This window comes from Gobius niger (genome assembly GCF_951799975.1).
Source record: "Gobius niger genome assembly, chromosome: 7".
Classification (NCBI taxonomy): domain Eukaryota; kingdom Metazoa; phylum Chordata; class Actinopteri; order Gobiiformes; family Gobiidae; genus Gobius; species Gobius niger.
Genome location: NC_136858.1, coordinates 3196871 through 3216032, shown reverse-complemented (window position 1 = coordinate 3216032; position 19162 = coordinate 3196871). Strand labels below are relative to the sequence as shown.

Below are 19162 nucleotides of genomic sequence, written 5' to 3'. Positions count from 1 at the left end.
ATCTACAATGGAATGGTTTAATAAAAACATATTAATGTGTTAGAATGGCCCAGTCAAAGTCCTGACCTAAATCCTATTGAAAATCTGTGGAATAATCTGAAAACTGCTGTTCACAAACGCTCTCCTTCTAATGTGACAGAGCTTGAGTTGTTTTGTAAAGATGAATGGGCTAAAATGTCAGTCTCTACATGTGCAAATCTTGTACAGTCAGACCCCAAAAGACTTGCTACTGTTATTGCAGTAAAAAGGGGGTTCCACAAAGTATTCATTCATGCTGTATGAATACTTATGCAAGCCCCACTTTCCGGTTTTCTATTTTTTGAAAAATAACAGAATCATATATCATTTTGCTTTCACTTCACAGTTGTCTGTTACTTGTGTGTGAACGTTCAGTAAAAAAATCAAAATAAAATCTTTATGTTTAGGGTTGTAAACATGACAAAATGTGCAAAAGTTCATGGTGGAATGAATACTTTCGAGAGGCACTGTAGATTTGGGTAAAGCTCGGTTGAGGCGCGACTGGTGGCCCTAGAGCCAGTGGCCCTTCTGTGCTCTTCCAGAATGGACATATGGCCGGTCCGCCCCGATGGCGACTGTGTAACTGAGCAGCTTCTCTGTTCCTCAACAAATTTTTCCTTTGTGAGATTAACAAAGGAAACAAACTAATGTATGTTCTTTTTTTAAATCTTTGTTTTAAGAACCTTTTCATGTTTGTGCAAAAAAAGACACCGTTAACACTATGCCCAGAGCAATATCAGACACACTTGGGGGCAGCAGAGGGAGGGAACTTCAGTTCAGCTTCATGACCGCCAGGGGGGACTCTGCTTTCAGAGTGTCCAAAGGAGGGTCTATACCCAAAACATCCCTGCAGTGGAGCAAATTAAATATATATTTTTCTTATTATTAAAGGCGCACTGTGTAACATTTTGGATTATACTGCTGCCAAAGAATAGACCACTCTCAGTCTTTTCTGTTGAGAAATCAGCCGTTTGGAACTCACCACTATAGAGTTGTTATTATTTGATTTGTCCATTTATTTAATTTAAATTTCTATTTATTTCAATCATACTGATTATTCAGTCTGATTATAAGAGGAAAATAAAAATCTTCCATCCTCAGACAATTGAAAAGGAGCACAAAGAAGACAAACTTATATTATGTGCGCCTTTCTCCAAAAGAAAAAAAATGTTTTCAAGGCCAATTTTCAAGATGGTCTGAAGTAGCAATGCGTCAGTGTGTAATTCAAATAAATGCATGTATTTTATTCCTTTTATAGGTGAAATGTTTACCCAAAAGATAAAAAGTTAGTGAGTGAACTCAGCGCAGATCTTTTCCTGCACTCGTTTTTTTGAACCAGCACACTGGTTGAGAGTTTGTGTCTGTCCCTACAAATGGAAGATCAGTGTCTACCTTGACTTTATCGTATAATTCCAGACCGTATTGTTCACCCTGAACTGTCCTGTCTAATAAACGTATGAGCCAAAAAGACACAATTGTTTTGTTCAAGATTTATGAAATATATAGAGCAACATCACCCATGATGGTCCCGTCTGTGGTGGATCCTAGTGAGAAGCTCCATGGTGTAATCCTGTTTCTGCTCTGCTGTTTCCCACAAACGGTCTCCCATCCAAGCACCGACCAGGCTCTTCCCTGTTTAGGGATCGGGCAGAGCAAAGGTATGATGCTTTGTCCCTGACTTTATCTCTTGATGTGCTTCATTGTACCGGCAGGTGTGCACACGTTTATTGCTTAGCTTTAGAGTCGAGAGCTGTGTGTGCATTGTTCACACAAATGCACACTTTTTACTTTTTACCCTCCAAAACTTTTTTTATTTGAAGTCCCCCATAGGTTGTTGTATTCCCGTGCGAATAGGGTTTATGTAGAATAAATGTATCTCCTGCCATCAGTGCAGGACCTGCATGAACTCGAGACATTGGCCACCACGGACGTCTAACCATTCAATCAGGCTTTGCTTTCACATGAAGATGGATAAAAATACATCAAACTGATACTACACAAACCAAAACATTCAATGCCTGAGAGCCACAGTTACAGCAAAACCAAAGATGTTGTATTTTCTTTGCAAGGAAAAGAATGCTAAACAACCGGGATAATGGAAAACAGCCTTGAGTCATAGAGGGTTAGTGAGATGTTTAGAGTGATGCAGATGGAAAGGAAACTGCAAGTGCTAAATTGAGGAGAAAAGCTGATGTAGTCATAGTAAATAGTCAGCCTCTTATAGAGAACCTTCCTTTGAAATGTTACAAGTGCTAATATGAAATGGAGGTTCATATTTTTCATTGATTGTTAATAACTGTGATTCCCGTCAAGTTGAATCAAACATTTCAATTGGTTTAAATGTCATAGGAAAGGGTGGGAACACTTTTAATAAATTAATAAAACAGTCTAAATCTGTGTTCACTGTGATAATATAATATTGTGTGTAGACTGATGAGAAAGACCAAACAATTGTATCCATGTTTTAACTATCGATCATTTAATAGCTCCAGATAAAGCAGCAAATGTTGGCAAGTTTTCACTATTACAGGCAGGGGCGCCGCTAGATATTCTGGGCCCTGTGACAGAAAAAATATGGGCCCCCCCACATAAGAAAACGGTGATGGAGGTGAGGATGGACTCACACGGTGATGGAGGAGGTGAGAATGGACTCACACGGTGATGGAGGAGGTGAGGATGGACCACACGGTGATGGAGGAGGTGAGGATGGACCACACGGTGATGGAGGTGGTGAGGGGGGACCACACAGTGATGGAGGAGGTGAGGATGGACTCACACGGTGATGGAGGAGGTGAGAATGGACCACACGGTGATGGAGGAGGTGAGGAGGGACCACACAGTGATGGAGGAGGTGAGAATGGACTCACACGGTGATGGAGGAGGTGAGGATGGACTCACACGGTGATGGAGGAGGTGAGGAGGGACCACACGGTGATGGAGGAGGTGAGGAGGGACCACACGGTGATGGAGGAGGTGAGGAGGGACCACACGGTGATGGAGGAGGTGAGGATGGACCACACGGTGATGGAGGAGGTGAGGATGGACTCACACGGTGATGGAGGAGGTGAGGAGGGACCACACAGTGATGGAGGAGGTGAGGATGGACTCACACGGTGATGGAGGAGGTGAGGAGGGACCACACAGTGATGGAGGAGGTGAGGAGGGACCACACAGTGATGGAGGAGGTGAGGAGGGACCACACAGTGATGGAGGAGGTGAGGATGGACTCACACGGTGATGGAGGAGGAGAGGATGGACTCACACGGTGATGGAGGAGGTGAGGATGGACTCGATGATGGCCATGTAAAACTGCACCAGCATCTTGTGGATTAGATAATTATCTTGAGACACAGACACATCATATTTATGACATTTTCCATGTACAAAATGGTATACATACATAGGGGTTAAAGCAAAGAAGAAGAAGAGTGTATGGAGATTATTGTTTATAATAAAGAGGTCCACTGTTCAGAGAGAAACTGAAGAAATAATCATGTAAGATCAGCAGCAGCTCAGTCCACTCCCCATGTGTGTTGGTTTAATGCGCCTCAATCTAACAAAGCAATGAAATCATAATCTTTTCGGACATAAACTAATCCATAAACAGAGTCTACTCTTCCCAATCTTTTGTGTAATTTTAGAAGAGAAAAGGCAATAAAACAGCACAGACTTATGGCGCAATGTCGGCTTTCTCCACAATCTTTCCTCAGATCTGATCGTCTGAATCTGCCTGTGATGAAAGCAACAACAATGTCAGTAATCATGGCTATGTGTCAAAGCCATCGCCATGATTACTGACATTGTACATAAATAGAATAAATAATAAAAGTAGCCTTTCAATTCCAGCGACTAAACCAGGGCTAAACCAGGAATAAACTGGGACTAAACCAGGACAAAGCCCGCACAAAGCCAGGACTAAACCAGGACAAAGCCAGGACTAAACCAGGTCAAAGCCAGGACTAAACTTTGTCTAAACCAGTTCTAAACAAGGTCTGAGCCATTTTCATTGAGTTGACACTTATGTACCTATTGTTCTGTTAAAATGCATGAGAACGCACCAAATTGCACCATTAAAATAAAAAGGTCTTTTAAATATGTCCCCCCACCAGGCTGGCAGTAGCAAAGGTTCTTCCACGAGGCCAATGGAGCTCAAATTAGGAACATTATGTGAAACTGTTTTTTTGTATTTTTTTGTTTTAAACCGGGACTACGTTTAAGAAGTGACTTCTGCATGTTCAATAAAAACAAATATCATTCATTTATCCTTTCATTGTAGAGAGAGAGAAATCCGACAGACAGACATGTACAGATGTTGTCAAGAAACTATAAAAATAAATATTGATTGATTATAGGGGGCCCTGAAAAAACTTTAGCCCTGGGGCCCATTTCACTTAAATCCGGCCCTGAGTATCTTTATAAGTAAACTGGGAATGTTAATAATGACTCTAATGTTAATCATTCATAAACTCACTGGGACTGGAGGCGTCTCTCAAATGACGCTCAAATCGATGGAGGAGGAGGAGCAGAAGCCACGGGTGAAACAACCTGGTGCAGATTCGGGAAACTGCCGTCTCTCAAGACCCAACAGAACAAATCTCTTATTTCCCTCTGTCCCTTTGTCTTTTCTGTCAGTGTAGTATTTACTCTCACCGACAATTCATAATGATGACCAAATCAATGCAAACAACTATATTTTTACATCTAAAATGCAACAGAATGCTGGAAGTGGCTTGTGATTTCTTCAAGTGTTCCTGGAGACCCCCAAATAGATATTACATTTAAAAAACAAACAAACAAATAGACATCATTTGAATAAAGAGTGAATTCATTGCTTTGTTGGGTCATGATTGTTTTATTGTGACGGGACAACACCCTTGAACACCACTTGGGGGCGCTGTGATTATGTGGATTCCTCCAAAGTGGTTGAGACGCTGAGGATCCTATCAATTGAGAAACAGTTCATCCATCATCATCATCATCATCATCTTCATCATCATCATCATCATCATCACTACCATCACCATATCTCACCTTTAATACATTCTTGACATCACACATGAGCTCTACTCCTCACGGATGAAGACGGCTACTATACGTTTGACCATCTCTCGAAGACGGTAGGCCATCTCTCGAAAATGGTAGGCCATCTCTCGAAAATGGTTGCCCATCTCGGTGTTTAGCTCAATCTCATCCACAAAGAGCTGTGTGAAAGGCCTCCTGCAGGAGACAACAAAAGCGATGACAGGAGTGTTAACTTAAAGCTGGGAAACCCGATTTTTTTTTGGTGTAGTAGAATACATTTATTTTTGCCACCTCAGAGTAGGTTGTAAACACAGCAAAACACAGACCTTGTTGTATTGTCTTCACCTAACGTTTATTGAGCAATGGATGATGGGAGGGAGTGTTTGGCCAAAACAAAAACTGTCACTGTTTGAACAGGAAAAATCAGGTACGCCAGCTTTCACGGTGCTGTGTTTTTTTTTTACAAAAACTTTCAGACTTGAAATGAGCTGTTACTGATAGGATCATGTAACCTCAGTGACCCTTGGCCTCCATACACAGGTGAATACAATCATGAGAAAGGGTATTGAAGGAGGCCAGTTGTAAGTGTTTCTCTTTGCATCTTCTCAGGCAACATGGGAGCCTCAAAACAACTCTCAGATGACCTGAAAACAATGATTGTTCAACATCATGGATTAGGGGAAGGGTACAGAAAACTGTCTCAGAGATTTAAGCTCTTAGTTTCAACTGTGAGGAACATTGGAAGACCAGAGGCACAGTTCTAGTTAAAGCCCGAAGTGGCAGACTAAGAAAAATGTCAGGTAAGCAGAGGCGCAGGATGGTGAGAACAGTCAGAGTCGACCCACAGACCAGCTCCAAAGACCTACAACATCCTCCTGCTGCACTTTACACAAGGAGATGCTCTATGGACGAGTAATGCGGAAACGCCTTTTCTCTGCACACGCCACAAACGGTGTGGCTTGAGGTAAAGCTAAAGCACATTTGGACAAGCCAGCTTCATTTTGGAATAATGTGCTGTGGACTGATGAAACTAAAATAGTTATTTCGACAAAACAAGGGGCGTTCTGCATGGCGGAAAAAGAACACAGCGTTCCAAGAGAAACACTTGCACCTACAGTAAAATGTGGTGGTGGGTCCATCATGCTGTGGGGCTGTGTGGCCAGTGCAGGGATTGGGAGTCTTGTTTAAGTTGAGGATCACATGGATTCCACTCAATATCAGCAGATTCTGGAGAACAATGTCCAGGAATCAGTGACAAAGTTGCAGTTGAAGCCGGGGCTGGATCTTTGAACAAGACAACGACCCTAAACACTGCTCAGAATCTACTAAGGCTCATGCAGAGAAACAAGTACAACGTTCTGGAACGGCCACTTCAGTCCCCAGAGTTGAATATTGTTGAACATTTGTGGTGTGATTTAAAGCAGGCTGTCCGTGCTCAGAAACCATCACACCTGACTGAACTGGAGATGTTTTGTAAAGAAGAATGGTCCAAAATACCTTCCATAGAGGCTGTTATTTCTGCAAAAGGAGGATGCACAAAATATTCAGTTGATTTTTCTTATGTGGTGACTAAATTTATGCACATGGCTAATTTAGTTTAAATAATTCTTGCACACTTTCCCTAAATCATACAAACTTTATTTCACTTCTCAAATGTCACTGTGTTTGCCTCGTGTATGACATATTTAACTGCAATTTCTTATCCAGACAACCAATGATTTATAGGGCTATAGGGTTCCACCCCAAATCCAGAGACTATACGCTAAGGAAGGAGGCCGAGGACTGGTGAACGTGAGAGCCACTCTCCAGGATGAAACATCCAAGATCCATAAGTACATCAAGGACAAGGCTCCAACAGATGACGTGCTCAGTGAATGTCTCAGACAATGTGGTTCTGGAGGTTCTATCATGGGAGGACAAGCTCAGATCTATCACACCAGACAAGACCCCAGGTGTAGACTGTGCAAAGAGGCCAATGAGACAATCCAGCACAGAACTGCAGGGTGTAAGATGCTGGCAGGGAAAGCTTACATGGAGCGCCATAACCAAGTGGAACATCTGTGCAGACTACGGGCTGGAAACCCCAAGGTCAAAGTGGGAAACACCTCCAAAGGTGGTCGAGAATGACCGACTTCCAGATACAGACGGACAGAATGCTAATGAACCAACCTGACATTGTGGTGGTGACAAAGAGCAGAGGAAAGCCGTTGTGGTCGACATAGCAATACCAAGCAACTTCAACATCAGGAAAAAGGAACACGAGAAACTAGAGAAATACCAGGGGCTCAGAGAAGAGCTGGAGAACACCTGGAGGGTGAAGGCATCAGTGGTGCCACTCGGGGCAGTGACCCCCAAACTGGAGGAGTGGCTCCAGCAGATCCCAGGAAATACATCATCTCGGTCCAGAAAAAGTGATATTATAGTTAAGTTACAGTCGACATTTCTTTTCCTTTTATATTTTTTGATTTACCTTGGCAGCTCAGCATTGACCACGTCAGGAGGCATTTCAATCACACAGTCATCTGTAAAAAAGCCACACACAAAAAATAAATAAATTCAGATACAATGTTGAATTCATATCAAAAACATGACTTTTTTTCGGACTTACTTGTGTTTCTTCCCATCTCGGTGCGGGACGGTCCGGCACTGGTGGACTCGCGGTCACGTCTGAACATCTTAGCGGAGAAGTGCAACTGCAACATCACGACAAACAAACAAATAATTTTAGTCAAGATTGTGGATGGATTAGAAACTGAACATACAGACTTTTTTATTTTAACAAACTGAAATGAACAATTAGCCTGCATAATACACAACACATGCATTTGGGCATCTGGAAAAGCACTATTAATAACAAATGCATTATTATTATTATTATCATTGTCATTATGATTATTATTATACCCGGTAAAATAACCATGCGACCCCAGCCCTTAAAATAAAGATCTAGTACTAACTGATTTACAAAGGTTATATTATTATCCAATTCACTGATAATCGGATAATCAATAATGAGGTTGGCACATCCCTGCTTTGTGTGAATGGAAAGTAAATCAATGTAAAAGTATTCTAATTATTCAGAATACAGAGCTCTGACTGGACAAAGTAACAGAATATGTTACAAAATTCCCAATAGTATTCTGTAACTAAATACAATGTCGATGTATTCACTCCAACACCGCTGCCACGTTAAGCCACCTGAAGCCACGTGAAGCCACGTGAAGCCACGTCAGCGTTCCCACTAAAGGCTAACGCTAAAGCAAAACGACAATCCACTTTGTGCAGGAAATAAAAGTTTGGATATTAAACACCGTGATCATTTATGTTGTCTGAACACTCAACCGTCACTATTGTAAGTTAATCACATTAATAGATATAGAGTCAGAGTGGCCGATAAGAAGGTGCTACATGCTAATGCTAAGAGGGACGCAGAACTGAGCCCTAAAAAGCGTCACTTTATGTTTATGTGTTACATTCAGGCTAAAAGTAGTTTTGTAAATAGTAATAATAATAATCCATTAGTCTTAAGGTCAAGGTGAAGGTTAAGGTTTTTCCAGATGCTCAACATTTATTTTAAGTTCTCATAGTTCCTGTTCAAATAAATAAATAAAATAAAATAGATGACTAACTTTTCACTGCAAAACTGGACATGCAAAGAACAAAGAATTTACACTGTAAACAACCAGAACGAGTGCGGCCCTTACCTCCAACGTCGCGCGACACAGAATCTAAACTGACTGGTAATAGCGCTCAGTTTATAAAGTAAGCTAACACTAGCTAGCCTTGACGTTGAGAATAATGGCCGACGTCGCCCATATTTGACGTTACAGGAAGTTACAATGTTACGCTGTTTCCTGCATGTATCTACGAAAGATAAAAAACAAAATATATGTATTTTTATTTTCAAAATTTCAAAATGTGTACATTTTATGTAGATTCCTTAATATAAACCCCAATTTTCTTCCTTTTAAAAACGAATTGATGTCCTTATAAGTCTCTTAAAATTGTAGAATGTAAAGGTGTCTTGAAACTATATGAAAAATTATCTGTATATATGAGCTGATAATCTCTTGTTATTGTAATGCAAATGTTTTTTTTTTCCTTTTGTGCTGCTTAGATTTTTTTGCACAGCAGTCATTTGTAATGTCCTATTGATTCAGACTGTTTGTCATTGTTTGCAGTGCTCAGTCAGTGCTTAATCAAAGGCTGTTTCTCAATGTCCAGGATCGTCCTCCGTTTGTCCACTCCTCGGTCTTAGAGTGTCCTCTCAGCGCCGCATGAGCGGCTGCGTCAGGTCACGTGTCAAATCATGTCATAAAATGTCAATATTTGCTTTCAAAAAATACTGTTTCATGAATAAAAGAGGCCAGGAAACTGCATATATATTGGTTTTGGCTGGATGTCTTACTGTTGGAACATTTTGGCCTGAATTACATAATAACATTTCTGCAGGATTTGCAAGAAATTCAATTGAAATATTAAATACATTTAGCAGTCCAGCTTTAGTCCAGTTTATCTTACGTTAACCAGAATCAGGATTGATTAGGCCTTTCATTTTTTTTTTTTTTTTTTATAATCATGGAACAAAACTTTGTAGTGTGAGTACAAGCAAATAACGTTTTGAGAGAAAAGGGAAGGAAAAAAAAATGTTGCAGTGCATCATGGGTAATTTCAGCTCTCAGTGGAGGATCCACAGGTGTATAATTCGTAAATGCGGAGTCGAGCTGCGAGGGGGCGAGTGGTCAAAGTGAACTGGAACTCCACTTGGCGGCGCTGTGATTCCATCCGAAGTGGTGGAGACGAGGATTCTGGCAATTGGGAAACAGCCAGGATCTCCAGGATGTCTGCTCCCAAGTTAGGTCAGGTCTTTGGAGAGGTGAGCCTCGTTCATATTTTAAACACATGTTCAAAAAATGAAAATGTGTGTAATGAAAATAAATTCATATGTTTTATTCCATTTATTAGGTAAAATGTTTACCCAATAGATAAAAAGTTGGTGAGCGAACTCGGAGCAGATCTTTTCTCCTGCAGTGTTTTTTTTTTTCTTTTTTTTTTGAACCAGCACACTGGTTGAGAATTTGTGTCTATCCCTATGAATGGAAAATCAGTTTTTACCTTCACTTTATCGTATAATTAAAACTTCTCTTGTTCACCCTGAACTGTCCTGTCTGATAAACGTATGAGCCGAAAAGACACAATAGTTTAGTTCAACATTTATAAAATATATAGAGCAACATTACCCATGATGGTCCCGTCTGTGGTGGATCCTAGTGAGAAGCTCCATGATGTAATCCTGTTTGTGCTCTGCTCTGGGGAGTCTGTCCTTTTATAAACGGTGGGAAATAAACTCCTCCACTCGTACAGGAAGAGGAGGTAATTTCCCAGACTTTACAAGATCAGAGAGAGAGATTGATAGGATGGAAAACTGATGTTAACTTTGCCACAGATTGATTAGCAGAAAGTTATTATTATTTATTATATGGTGATCAGAATAAAGTTTTAGCTTTGTGCTTCCCCTCATTAAACATACCTGTACTTGCTTGATTGTTTGCATGGAAACAAGATAATGAGGGAAAAAAGAGTCGTTGCCACATCATCTGTGCACACCCAGCACCCAGGAATGTATCATTCTATCATTCCATAGACGTAAATGTGACCACTTTTCTTTATTCATTTTTTGTGACTCTGTTTGCATTTACTATAGATCGAGCTGGGAAACCTTTTTCACATCAAAGGCCAAATACATTTTGATAAAGTTCTCCAAGGGCCTTTACAATTTGGTGACAAATATTGTAGAGTTAATACATACATGGAGGTAGGACTGATAGTGAAGGATCATCATCTCAGCTGACAGTGATGATGATGATAATGATGGCACTTCTATGGACTTTTATTGTACAGTATTTTGCCCTTAGGCTTTTAATGTGGCATTGTTTGTTTGTTCTGTTTTTTTTTATATTGTGTCTTTTTACGTGTTTTACATATCGCACTTTGAGCTCTTTGCACATTTTTTTATCCAGTGTGGTTTTTTTAAACGGCAAATGGCCAATAAAATGAATCTGAATCTGAATCTGATGCTAATCGAAGCTGGTTTTCCAAGTTTGGGTCAGTTTTGTGAAAGGGCTGCCTTAAATATCAGTTAAAATCGAAGCTAATAATGTGGATCTTGAGCCTACTTTTAAAAGTTCAAGCAGTGAGGGGCGTAATATTGAAAAGTGAGTGTGTGTCCTGACTTTGGGAGTAACTAGAAGAAACTACCGGAGGATGGCAAGATATTTCAGTATTCACCCTGATTACACTTTAGAAATAGTTTGAGGAGCTTCATTTAAGGGAAAGCCATCATGCGTCGTTTGGCCATATTCCCGTAAGTAAACACAGGAAGAAGTTATTTGCAGTGAGCAAGACCCCTGATATAAACAGGAAACACCACTTGGCCCGCGCCAAGAGTTCCTTATATGGTATTCCAAGAGAAGACCAGCTGCCATTAAACGGGGCGGCTAATGGGGATTCTAATAAAAAATAAAAACAATCAAACAATATGGTATTCCAATTGCGCTAGAAGGGTTTGTGTGCCTTTGTGTTCATTATATTTTTTATTTAAAAAGGGAAATGCAAAATCAAGAATTGCTTTTATACTTCTTGTGTACTTGCAAAATATGCTAAAACTATGCTAAAAAAGAAAAAACAATATCTAAGTTGTTATTGATTACGTTGAAAACTTTTCTGGGTCAACTCAAAGACCCTGAAGTGGAACTTGCACGTTGAGGAAAACAGCACAGATAAAACTTCAGTCGCCTCCAGACTGGCAGACCACAGAAGCATAAAGTGGGCTGGTGGGATGTTTGTACATGAGAATTCTACTGTGACCTTGTTAAATCTCTCTTTGCCGGAGAGGTCGAGAGTGCATCACTTTGGCTGTCCAGTCTGTGGCATCATCCTTAACTACACCGCGTTCACAATTATTACGCAAATTGTATTTCAGTGCCATAAAGGCAAAGAAAAAAAAAGTTTTTCAATGAAACTCATGGATGGTATTGTGTCTCAGGCTCTTTGAATCAGAGCCGTGGGAAGATATTTTAGTTAGGGGGTGCTGAGGGACAAAATTTACCCCCCAAAAACGCTTTTTCTGCGCATATTTCCTATTAATTAATATTGTCTGCAGTTCCCAAACTATCCACGAGGGGGTACTGCAGCCCCCTCAGCACCTTGGGTTCCCCCGGCCTTGCTTTGAATCACTGACATTAATCTCAGAGACCTGGGATGATTCGTTTTCAGGATAAGCCCAGTTAAGGGAAAAACTACTGAAAAAGGATGTTCCACATTATTAAGCAGATCATCATTTTCAAGCAATATGGGAAAGAAAAAGGATCTCTCTGCTGATGAAAAGCGTGAAATAGTTGAATGCCTTGGACTAGGTATGACAACCTTCGATATTTCATGAAAGATGAAGCATAATCAACGTACTGTTAAGAGATTTGTGGCTGATTCAGAGCACACACTGTAATAATAATAAATAATAGTAAAACAATGCTTGTCGAGTTCGCCGCCTCTTCTTTTCCCACTTTGAGGCACATTTCAAACACAATGAGAGTAACATAAATTAATTGTTAGTAGCTGCTTATACCGTGCAGTGTATTGATCATATATAGGCTACATATTCATTACAGCGTTCTCATATGAACTCATAGGAGCATCGACAAGTGACACTTGTACAACTCATTTGATCAAGTTTCTTTTACTCAAACATTTTAATGAATGCAGGTTCTCACTTGTTGAAGGTGCATTACAGCGACCCATGGTGCAGGACTGGCCACTGTTGGTTATTGCAATGGTCCATATATTACTTTTTCATGTTGACGAGACTCATGGACGAAGTCGGCTCCGAAAAAAGTCTCCATGAAACTTTTTTGTAGTGTTTTTGGCATTTTTCACACTCTATTTTATTGTGTTATTGTTGCTCTTTTGCTCTTTTTTTTAAATCACATTTTCTTGCATTTTCATTCTTTTTTTTTGTTACTGTTTTGACACTTTGACACTCAAGAAGATTTTAGATTTGGGTAAAGCCGAACTGGAGACAATGGGCTCGGTTCAGGTGGGGGTTTAGAGGTTAAGTGCGTTTAAATTATGTCTAAAATGAACGGTTCTTTTATGTTCAGACAAGAGTAAACTGCAGATAGAGGTTTGTCCACTAGTCGTCGCCAAAAACAAGCAGTTAGTCCTCCAGCCCAGTGAAGCACGAGCACAAACTTGAAGTAGCTTGATGGGAAAACCTAAGAAGCATCAGGGTTTTTTTGGGACATCAAAAGCATTATATTAAATTATGCCAAAATAAATAAATGATGCCAGAATGAAGGCCTTAAAAGTAATTTCAATTTCAATTCAAACTGGCATTAAATCTAAATGTCTTGAATACTTTAACTTAGAAAATACTACTACTAGTACTTTTACTGCTTACACGTCAAAAACACTAAAACCGTGGTCTCAATCTGTGCTTCTCAACCTGTGGGTCGGGTCTCAAAAGTGGGTGAGCCTTTCCTAGAAACATTTATTTAAAAAAAAAAGTCTTGACTGTTATTGGGTTGTTTCTAATCATAATTTCAGCTTTTTTTGGGCTAATTTTTCTGATTAAACAATAGTTTGTGATGAAAATAAAGTATTTCTTGGTTTATTATCCCAGAGTGAGTCCTGACGCCAAACCAGTTGAGAACCACAGCTCCAAAACAAATTCAGCTGCATTTCTGACTGATTTTTGCCTGTTGAAATATGCCAACATTTGTGACATTAAAAAACCTCCTAATTATTGACTATGAGTTGTTACCACGTGAAGAAACCCTAATTAAAGTATAGTCAGTTTAAGAAAGTATCACACTAATACTGTTTTGCGCTTTACGAGCCAGTGTTGACCTGAGGTATAGGCTGACAGAAGTGAGGATGGCTGAGTGTCTGTGCCATTATCCTTCGACAGGTTTTAATGACGCAAAGTTAAATATATTTGTACTTTTTACTCTGTACATCAGGGCCTGATTGATTAATGCCCATGTGAAGAATGGACAGTGTGTGTTATTTGCACGTGCACATCCCCAGGCAGTAAACTCATATCATTTCTCTCATAGAGCTCTTTTCCAGATGTGCAGTATCAGTTACTGTGACCTTTTTATTAGAGTAGTTATATCATTCAGTACTTTTTACTTCTACTTGAGTAATATTGTAATGAAGTATCTTTACTCTTACTTGAGTAAAAAAAAAAAAGTTGCTTGTGCCACTGTGAGTAAATTGTAAAGTTACAAAAGCTTCAAGTGACACAAGTGACAAATTCAATAACGAGTAATCTAACACATTACTTTATCCAGATCAGTAATCAGATTCAAGTTACTCTTCCAAGTCTCTGGGATTCCCGTTCAGTCATTTTCCTGAGTAAAAATATATTCTTGTTATTTCTCCCGTCCCGTAGAGCCTCATGGATGTGTCTGCTGTGGTTTGTCCACACTTAGATCCACCTCTTTAAGCACCTGCACATCTGTGACAATCCTGCTGCTGCTCTGTGTCAAATATTTTACTTTTTATTTATTTGTGTTGATATTCTTTATGCCTGCCCTTATAGCCTTATAGTTGCTAAGTTTTTATAGCTTTTTTAAATCTAAATTCTGTGTTAAATGTTTAATGTTGCACGATTGCACCGAGAACAATTCCTAGTTTGTGAACCTGGTCTCAATCACTGGCAATAAAAACTATTCTGATTCTGACAATATACGTCACATTTTCAGCTTGAAAACGACTCACGACATAAACAATAGAGGAGAGAGAGGAACTTTCTGAATGTGTGGAGCTTTGTTCTAATAACGCGAGTATCGGCAAAGCCAGATGTTATTTCCATTTTAAGATGACGGAGATGATATAAAGTAATTTCTAATCTAACTTAGTTCATTTTAAAATCAAGTGATTAGTAAAGTAACTTACTTTTTAAAGGGAGTAATCAGGAATCTGTAATCAGATTACTTTTTTCAAGTACACTGCAAGTGACACATAAAATATGTATGCAGTTTGTGTTTTCAAAATCAATTCAAATTCAACTTTATTTTTCCCGTGAGGGAACTTCATTTGTGGTCTGGTACTCAAACATCTCCAAACACTCCAAACCAACTATACAAGTAAAAAGATTAAAAAAATAATAATAATAATTCATCAATAGAAATTGATGAATTAAAACAAATAAATAAATAAATTCATTAATCAAGTTAAAAGACTTGGAGGCCCAGGCCACGCTGTTCTCTAATGTCCATGTCAGAGTCTGATACCAGGGAAGAGAACCTCCTGCCAGACGGAAGCAGCTGATGCTGGTCATGGAGGTCATGACTCGAGTCTGATGAAATAAACCGGCCCTTTTTTAATGCCATGCCCTGTGGGGCTCCAACCATATATATAACGGTATATATAATATATGACTCAGACTTTTACTCTCAAACAGTTACTCTCAGTTCTCAAGTAACATTTTTCTTTTTTTTTTACTTTTACAGGAGTGTTTTTACTTTTACTTCAAGTAAATATTTTGGCTACTCTTTTTCAGATCATTTACTCCATGTTAGCCACAGTTACATCTCCCAGACTAATGATAATAATGATCAGATGGACCAGGGCATAAAATCACATTGTGCTGATTTTAAGTCACAAATGCACCTGACTTAGTATAATCAGCCATAGCAATTCCTACTGTAGTAATTCCTACTGTAGTCATTTCTACTGTAGTAATTCCTACTGTAGTAATTCCTACTGTAGTAATTTCTACTGTAGTAATTCCTACTGTAGTAATTCCAACTGTAGTAATTTCTTCTGCACACACAGCAAATACTTCTGTCCTTTACCTTCAGCAGTGATTTGTCTGAGAAACTTTACCCTTCACAGTGATAATATTTGAGCAGTAGTTTCTTTTACCCCAGTAATGAACTGAACTTTGATCAGTGCTAAAGTATAATCATCATAAAGGCGACGCTGTAAAAACAGGTCAGGCTTTGTTTACATTGTCTTTGCGTCACATTTTTTCCCCTGGAGGAATTCTGTCGATAAGAAACAAGTCCACGCCTGACGCAGGGCGCGGCGTCGTATAAGTCGTGTTTTACTGCAGTGAGAGAATACATCGGGGTTTTTCAGGTCGAGGGAGCTCCAAGGGAACTTAAGGGAGCTTCAAATCAGACAAGGCCCCGTAAGGTTTAGGAATCAAAACCCGGATCTGGGGCTCAGGTTTAGCTTCAGCAACACCCAAAGAATCAGCTCAACATCCGAACGACCAGGTTATTCCATTAAAGGAATTCCTCTTCCCTAATGGCACGGGCATATTCCAAGATGACAATGCCAGGATTCACAGGGCTCATCTTGTGAAAGAGAGGATCAGGGAGCATGAGATGGATCTTATTGACACACAGTGAATGTGCTGTAATCAAAGCTAAACACTGCAAAAAGTGGATTCTAAGCAAGTAAAAAATGTCTTACTTTAAGAAATAAGTTCTTATTTTTTCCCTAAAAAGTAATAATGTCTTCCCTAGCAAAGTTTTCTTGAAAAAAACAAATCTAGCCATTTCTTGTTCAGATATATATATTAAAAAAAACATGCTAACTTTTCTTGTAGCAAGAAAGAAAAACTTGTTGAATCTTCTTCAGCTTTAGACAAAGAATATTTTTTTCTTATTTTAAGAAAAACTAAGATCAACAACTCTTAATGTAAGAACTGATTCTCACAGAGAGATAATACATTCCATTCTTTAAAGTGGGCGGCTCGGTGGCACAGCGGTTAGAGCCTCAGCTTCACAGCTCGAAGGTCCCGGGTACCACTAAAAACATGTACAATGGTGAATCCTCCAGCAGGTGATTCTGACCATCAGCCTGGCTCCACATCATGGAGATGGGTCTCCGGGCGTGGACAATATTTTCCTTAAATATTAGTATTTATTAAGAACATTTTGCTCAAAAATGTGTGTAATTTAGAACATTTTACTTAAATCAAGCAACATTTAAGTAAAATACCCCTCAATTTTTCACTAAATAAGAATGTTTTCCTTAAATTATTCCATTTTCTGAGGACATTTTGCTTAATTCCAGCTTTTTCTTTGCTTAAATTTACTGTTTCTTTCTTGTTTTATGATGAGAAAAATATTCTAGAAATAAGAATTCTTAGCAAGAAAAAAATGCTGACCCTGGGAAAAATGTCATCTTATCTTATAAAAATAGCTTGATTTGTACTTGAAATAAGACTTTTGATGCTGATTTTGACTAGGTTTAGACTCGTCTTGAAATAAGATTGCCAATGGAACAAGCATTAATTTGCGCAAAATAAGACAAATTAACTTGAACGCTTAAAAAAAAGACAAAAAAACCCTGAAATGAGACAAAAATGGTCAAAGACAAGAATAATCTGTCTAGTTCCATTGGCAATCTTGTTTCAAGATGAGTCAAAACCGTATCAAAAGCAGCATTAAAAGTCTTATTTCAAGCACTTTTAAGTCATTTTTGTCTAAGATAAGATTTCATTTTTTCCAGTGGACCCCATTGGCAGAATTTTTTCCTTAAAACAAGACAAAATGTCTTATTTTAAGATTTTTTTCCTTGTTTTTAGAAGGGGACTTTTTGCAATGAAGACACTACAACCAAATATTAGAGCTGGCAGTATAAAAAAACAAAACATTTATAATTATTATTTTATTGGAACTATTTCTCACCCTTACACTACACTGTGTCAGGACTCACACTGATATTCTGATTTGAAAGCCAGTTTAACTCATCTATTTAAAGGAACAGGCCACCGTGTTTCCATACTGAGATGTGTTCTTACGTGAGCTTAGACAAGTTGACCTGTCTGCAGGGCCGGATTCAAGTAAAATGGGCCCCGGGGCTTATGTTTTTCAGGGCCCCCACACACTGTACAATGAAAGGATAAATGAATGGATTTGTTTGATTTTAACATGCAGAAGTAACTTGCTTTATAAAAAATTAAGAATTTGTCAATGAATCGGTTGAACATAATGACCCCAATTTGACCTCCGTGGCCCCTCGCGGAAGAACCTTTGCTACAGCCAGACTGGTGGGGGGGACACATTTAAAAGTGGGGTCTGGGGGGCCTCCCACAGAGATTTTTATTATTTTAACGGTGCAATTAGGTCATATTTTTTCGCAGTGTCAACTCAATGAAAATAGCTCAGATCTTTGTTTAGACCTGGTTTAGTCCTGGTTTAGTCTTGGTTTAGTCCTGGTTTAGTCCTATAGTTTAGACCTGGTTTAGTCCTGGTTTAGTCCTGGTTTAGTCCTGGTTTAGTCCTGGTTTAGTCTCGGGAACAAAGTCATCTGATTAAGCCTTACATGTGAGGGAGCCTGCAAAGAGAGAGGGAATTCTCTCCTTTTCTGCTTATGTCAAGGGCCCTTCAGCCTGCCGGGCCCCTGGGCTTGGCCCCTGTAAGCCCCTGCATAAACCCGGCCTTGCCTGTCTGGTCTTTGTGCCCGTGGAAGAGCTTGGACGCTTCCAACTTCACCCCGTTTGGAGCTATAGAAATACACTTGGAGAGGCCAAATGCTAACAACATCTTTCTGTCTGTTTGTGTGACTGAGGGCACGCACAAAGACCAGACAGGTACACATCAACTCGTCTAAGCTCAGGCAACAACATATCTCAGTATGGAAAAACTGCAGACTCAAGGTCATCGTGGAGATTGGTTAAAAGCATCGGTGATTTGATAAAAACACTTGTGATTAGACAATGATAACATGAACTGATTAAAAAAAAAAAAACGATTGTAATGTTTATATGTGCGTTCATACATGATTAAAAAAGCTTTAATCAAATCACATCATGTTCTTTTTCTTTGGAACATGCAGTGAAGTAAAAGAAAGAGACTTAAAGAGACTAGATGCAAGTTGGTCATTTTATACTCACTACTGCCACCTCAGGTCATACATGTAACTGCAGCTTCTATATGAAGCTCGCGCATGACGGCACTTCAGACCCAAAGTAACACCAGTGGGCCAATTAAAAGTGGGCCACGGGCCGCATGTGCCCGTGGGCCGTAGTTTGGACACCCCTGGTTTATTTGGTTGGGACAGTGCATATTAATGAAAATATATGGGTCTCATGCATGTAAAC

General features: G+C 39.4%; 1 protein-coding gene and 1 long non-coding RNA gene across 3 annotated transcripts in view; one reads left to right on the top strand and one right to left on the bottom strand.

The window, feature by feature from the left end:
* Positions 1-3048, top strand: part of LOC306965865 — a 121125-nt gene extending 118077 nt beyond the window's left edge. Inside the window, exon 3 of the long non-coding RNA XR_013793071.1 lies at positions 2962-3048. This is a non-coding gene — a long non-coding RNA (uncharacterized lncRNA). The remainder of the gene's footprint in view (positions 1-2961) is intronic.
* The window catches only part of mgat4c (mgat4 family member C), a 567909-nt gene that overhangs the window by 4848 nt on the left and 543899 nt on the right, over positions 1-19162 (bottom strand). The gene's annotated exons all lie outside the window — the stretch shown is intronic.